The following is a 6000-nucleotide window of genomic DNA, read 5'->3' as shown; positions in this document are numbered from 1 at the left end:
TGTCAAAACCTTCCAGAGATGCCTTCTTCTGCATGGGGGTATCCATTTGCTGGGGGTGGGGGGAGGAGGGGGCTTTTTGATATCCCTTCTCGGTGTCTTCTGTTTCCATCTCTTTACTTTCCTAGATCTAGCTTAAAGAAATCAGATTTCCATCCCTGCTCAAAAGCCCTTCATGTCCTCGATGGAAATCCATGCCTGAGCAGTTGCTGTCCAGGGTGGTTAGTGACTTAGTTGGGTTCAGGCCCCCTGAGAGACAAGATGGAGACTCTGGTATGGTGTGCGTGTGTGTGCGCGTGCGTGCGTGCGTGGCGATACCACATTTTAAGTGGCTACTGTAAATATATTGTGGTTCCTGATGAAGAGTAATGTGCTCGTGTTGTAAAGCAGACTGACTACTGTACTTTATTCCCACGGTGTAGGTAGCCAGTGGCTAACAAGGACTGCGGGGGTTCAGGGTGGGAAGAAAGACAACCAAACCCCTCTCTCTCTCCGCCGGTAGTTTGAAACTTAGGTTCTAGCTGGACAGTGCAGGCTCATCAGTGGATCCCGAGGGCTGAAGATCCCCATGCAGGGGAGGCAGAAACATGCACAGAGAAAGCTGCTAAATTTCCCAGAACACCACTAAAATGAAGCCAAGGTTACTGCAAAAAAATAATAGTAATAATAATAATAATAAAAAAAGAAACAAAACAAAACACTGTCTGCTTTTGCTGGGGCTTGGAGATGCCTTAAAACAAAACATTGTGTCCTTGTTGTCAAGCATCTTGAACCAACGGCGCATTTGGGAGCGCATCCAAGGGGCCATGCACTTAACTGGGGCTTTATTTTTAACAGCATTTATAACTCATATGTACAAAGTGACATGGATGTTTGGGATTGGGTTGGGGGGGGGTTCCTGTTTTTTTAACTTTTTTTTTTTTTTTTTTGGCTATTTTTTAAATTTGTCTGTCCACGTGGCTTCATTTTTTTTAGGGTAACGTAATGATCATTGTGACCTGCTGTATGACTTCTGAAGGGCAATGCACAGTAGAGGAGCAGCATGATATAACCATTACTAACTTGTGTCTTTCGTCAATCACCATGAAATAAAGTTTGGAAACAATTAAACATGTTTAAAAGGGACCTGCTGCTGTTTCTCTCCGGGGCACAGGGCTGCCTTCTGCTTCCACGCGCCAGACCCGCCAGTGGGCGTACATTGGTGTAACACCACGGGGAGGGGGGGCTGTCCAAAATCCAAACCATTTCTTTGCTGTTCCTCTCCGAGGCAAAATGATCAATCGCGCCCCGTCCAGCCGAGCTCGCCGTATCCTGTTATCCCAATTTACCCTGCTCAGGAAACTCGCTCTGTATCCAGCCCCGCCTGCACCCAAAAGCCAAAGACTCAAACACTTACACTGCCCTGGGGACAGATGATCTCATGCTGAATTTTTCCACCTGCTCAACCACACCAATATTTTCCCTGCTTTCCACACCCCTTTCTATTGGCTGCCCTCAAACACTGTAGAGCGTCTTGCCTAATCTGGTTTGAGTCTCTCCACCCTGACTACTCAAATGCATCGCATCTTGAATGTGCTGGAAATGGTTCCCATGGAAAGGCATCCTCTAACCATGCCAGACCAAGATGCAGCCATGTGAGCCCTAGTGACAATGCCGGAAAAACGTATTGCCCTTTGCTTCCAGTCTATATGAGCATGGTGACCCCCACCTCATATAGACTGGATGGTCCAATTAAGGCATAACTCCCCTAGCAACATCTTTCTCTGTCCTGCCCTTGAAACCTGTAAGACCACCCTTAATTGGAAGCAAGTCTTTAGTTCTCATTCACTGGGCAGCTCACGAAAGCCGAGTGTGTTGCAGCCTTTGTGCCACGGTTTTGTGACGATGTTCCACCATGCGGGAAAGCCCTGGATGCTGCAACATAATTACTGGTAGCACAGGACGATTGCACAAAGGTAGCAGCTGTTAGCACCTTGGCTTTCATCCTCAGCGAGGCAAAGAGCCCTAGTGTGATGGGATAATTGCAAATGCCACGTGGCTAGCGGTTACTCACATCCTACCATGGTCGGTATGTGGGTGCCCTGTCTGCCAAGGATACCCGCTGCACCTCTTTGGAGTCATTTTAAGCCTGTTCTCAGATCTCTCTCACTATGTATAGAGAAGGTAGCAAGCGGAGATTTGAGTTCAAACAGAAGCTGATGATCTGTAGAACGAGGTGGAGTGAAAAAGCAAATCCATGTCCCGGCAGGACATGGAAGCAACTTGGTTTTGAAAGCTAAGGTCATTGATACCTGATGATGACGGACATTTGATTGGGGTCTAACGCATCCACATCAACTTGGGAGGAAGTGAGATATTCAATGGACAGCCAGATGCCTACAAATTCTAAGGGCAAACAATGGGGCTAGTGTTTTTTAAGCAACAGGTTACACAATTCACCGCTGGGGCACGTTTTGTTGCAGATCAGCCTCCTGGTGCAGGATTATGCAGCAACAGGCAAAAGCTCACAAAGCCGGTCCCCCTTTCCTGGGCGTTTCAGCCAGCTGCTGCAAAGCTCCAAGAGAAAAACCACCACCTTCTAGCCCAGAAAGCAAAGCAGGGCCCTACGCACTGGGCTTATTCTGTGGGCTGGCAAGGTGCCCATACTGCCTTTTTTCCTTCTTTTTTCTCCATCTGCCTGGCGGTGCCGGTGGCAGGCTGCAGTGGCCGAGAGGAGTGGATGCTAAGTCAGGAACCGCTTGACTAACAGGAAGGCAAACAAATTCACACTCCTTCCCGACTGCCCTGGAAACAAACCTGCACCGCCCCCGCCAGTGTTGTCCCCTGTGCCACCTTGGGTGAGGGGCATGTCTATTTTGAATGAGGCCTTCCCATCTTTGCGTTTACCATGGAGCTTGCCGTGGTTTCAGTAGTCCTTGTCTCTAGAGGTATCAGCTTGCTACGTAATCTCTCTTCCATTGCAGCATATTTAAATGTGGGGCTGAAAAGCTCTCACTCCTGCTCCTGCCCAACCCTATCCATATTTGCATTCCTGAGATCCTTGGCCTCAAAAGAAAGCAGCAGCCTGTAGGTGAAAGGTTCCTGGAGGAGGGCATCAGATCAGATAGGCACAGGCATCTCTGAGATGGGAGATGAGGAGTATTGCTGATCTTTCTGTACACCCCTCCACCGCTGCTCAATTCATGGGAGCTCAGCCAGGATGAGGGAAGTCATCCCTACTCTGCTGTTCCCCGTGTTATTGAATGGAAGAGGTTGGTGGCTAGATTAGAGGGAGGGTTGGTCTGCGAGGAGATATGGAAATTGGATTTATGGAGCATTTCTCCTTCCCATGCATCCTCAGGTATTGGCTGTCACCAGACTGTGAAAATTAGACTCAATGGCCCAACACTCACAGGCAGCAGGGCAAAGCTCTGTACTACTTGGCTTACTTTTATGCTCTCTCCAGTGAGTTGAGCACGCAGCCAGGAATCAAGAGACAGAGACTTTATTCCCTTCTCCGTCAGTGACTCACTGTGACCTCAGACCAGCCACTTCACCCCCCTGCACTGCCAAACCTGCCTAGCAAAGCAGGGGTAACGATCGGTGCCTGTCCCTGCAACAGGCCAGGATGGCCTTGCAGGAGGCTGTGCTTTCAGAGCTGAGTGCTGCTGCTCAAGGAGCAATCATCTCATTCCCAAATGATGGCTCCTCTCACACTGCTCCCATAGTTATGGGTTGGTGGAAGCCCCTGGTTTCAGGATTAATGACATCCTTGTAAAAGTCTGCTGCTGCTGCTTAAAATATTGGCCATTTTATTCCAGCCCAGAACCAGCTGCATGTGTGCGAGAGAGAGACAGAAATGAGAGAGAAAGTCAGAAATGAGAGAGAAAGTGTTACAGCAATGAAAGCAATATATTTTTTTTTATAATTTCCTTGAGGCTTTTCTGAATGAAAGGCCTTATCCTCACTGTCATCTTTGTATTGATGACTCCTGCCCAGGATCTTAGGGTCATACAAGCCATTTGCTTTCTGTGCAGGAGATCATTGCAGGCATGTAGAAGCTTTCCACGTTCTCTTGCAGCCTAAGAAAGCTTACGATTTTCTGAATGACTTGATTTCTAGGGGCCACCCTACCCTGCTTTCTGTCTAACTGTGTAGAGCACCAGGCATAGGCCAGTGTTGTTGGCAGGGACAATGATGCTCCTTTTGGTGAAAGTTTGGTTTTATCCTGCTGCGTTTCACCTTTCCAGAATAAGGGGGGGTCATGATCCTAAATGACATTGTGACCCTTATTTGCTGAGTTACAGTGGTTGAGCCCAGCCTGGATGTGGGGTTGCCAAGAGCTCTCTCCTCCCTCCTCTGTCTAACAGCAGCCTGCACCTTGCTCGCTGTTCTCCCATCTCAGAAGATGCCCTAGAGATGGAGGAGAGGATGCTGCCCAGGTAATGACCAAAAGAGCAACGTTGAGCCCCTGGCTTATTTCTCCTTGGATGCTTCACCTTGGAAACGGGTCCTCTACACGTATGATTTGTGTTGGCTTCCATTCACATTGTTAAACCCAGCCCAAGCTGCACGTGCTGCTCCAACTGACAGCACGTCAGCAGGTCCCAAACAGCTCACCTGCCCCTCCATGAATGCTTTGCACCAGGTCTGCATTGCAGCTAAATGAGCTGCACCAAAATGCCGCTGGGCTTGGGCTTGAATGCCAGATTCCACAGCTTCTGATTAAGGAGCCGAACCCCTGCTCCGACCCATTTCTGCCTTCCAGTTATGCCAGGCATGTGCCAGCGCAGCTGCTCCCCCATTCTGGGGCTACAGGATGTTCCTCTCTGGCATGCATCAGAGCAGTTGCCTCAAGAGCTGCTGGGGCTGGGACCTGCACGGGGGAATCCCTAGAGCCGAGATAGTAACAGCAGCAGGTGGACTGTGATCAAGATGGCCAGTCCTACCCTCCCACCCATTGGAATTGAATAGGGGTGAGATCAGCGGGGGCTGACAGAAATTTAGCCTGGCGGTTTTCAGCATGGAAAAATTCCATGGTTGCAGGCCCCAAGCAGGTCCGGATCTCCTGCAAGGCAGGCACGGCATAAACATCAACAAAGGGGAAGGCGCCTACTGCAAATACCTTACCATCAAAGGGCCTGATTCACCAAGGCGTTGAATTACATTGGCAGAACACAGTAGAGATGGGAGCACATCAGGGTCTCTATGATCTAAGTGGCCAAGTTCCCTTTTGGAGTCAAAGGGTGCAGCTCGGATGGCTTCGGGGGTTGTTTATACCAGCCATTGGGCCCACGGTTCTCTAGGACAGCGGTTTGTGAGATCCTTTCAAGGGTGTTGCTGGGTGCCACGTAATGTTAGCACCTGTAGATGTGCAAACACACATCCCACGGTGCACAAGACAAGCCCAGTGGTTCCAGATAGGAATCTACAACGTCAAAACTGCTTTGACCTGTTGTGGTCCAAGTTGCGCACAACAGAAGAACTCGTCTATTGATTTTCCATAGTCGAGGAATCAGTAAAAGCTATGAGCTGGCATTTTCTGAGCGGGGTCTTGAGTCTAAAAAAGGTTGAGAATCACTGCTCTAAGACTTGCTCTAAAATAGCAGTAGAGAATGAGCACTGTCCCCTACAGTTTTCCTTCTTGTAACCATCCCAGGGACTTTTCTAGAGTAAGGGTCTTTTTTCAAACCGGGTTATGGCCATTCAGGAAGCCCATAGAAAGGTTCTTGTTCTCTCTTCGGCCCTACCAGACTTGTATCAGCCATGGAAAAGTCATAGTCACGTTGCTCACAATGAAGTCTCAGTGCTTGGATACAAGGAGGCCCCAGTTACAAGGCGACACAGCAACGGGCCTTGTTGTTGTTGTTGCTGTTGCTACCGTGTCTGGTGTGTCTCTCTCCTTTGGGGTTCTTGTTGCGCATCATCAAATCCAGGGCCACAGTAGGGTGGAAAGCTATGCAATGCTCTGATCCTCCTTCCTGAAAAATGAGCTTGCTCCTGCAGCCAATGCTCTGGGTATTC

This window comes from Crocodylus siamensis, chromosome 12, assembly GCF_052110815.1.
Source record: "Crocodylus siamensis isolate JL-2025a chromosome 12, ASM5211081v1, whole genome shotgun sequence".
Taxonomy (NCBI): Eukaryota; Metazoa; Chordata; order Crocodylia; family Crocodylidae; genus Crocodylus; species Crocodylus siamensis.
Note: the sequence above shows the minus strand (reverse complement) of the source record.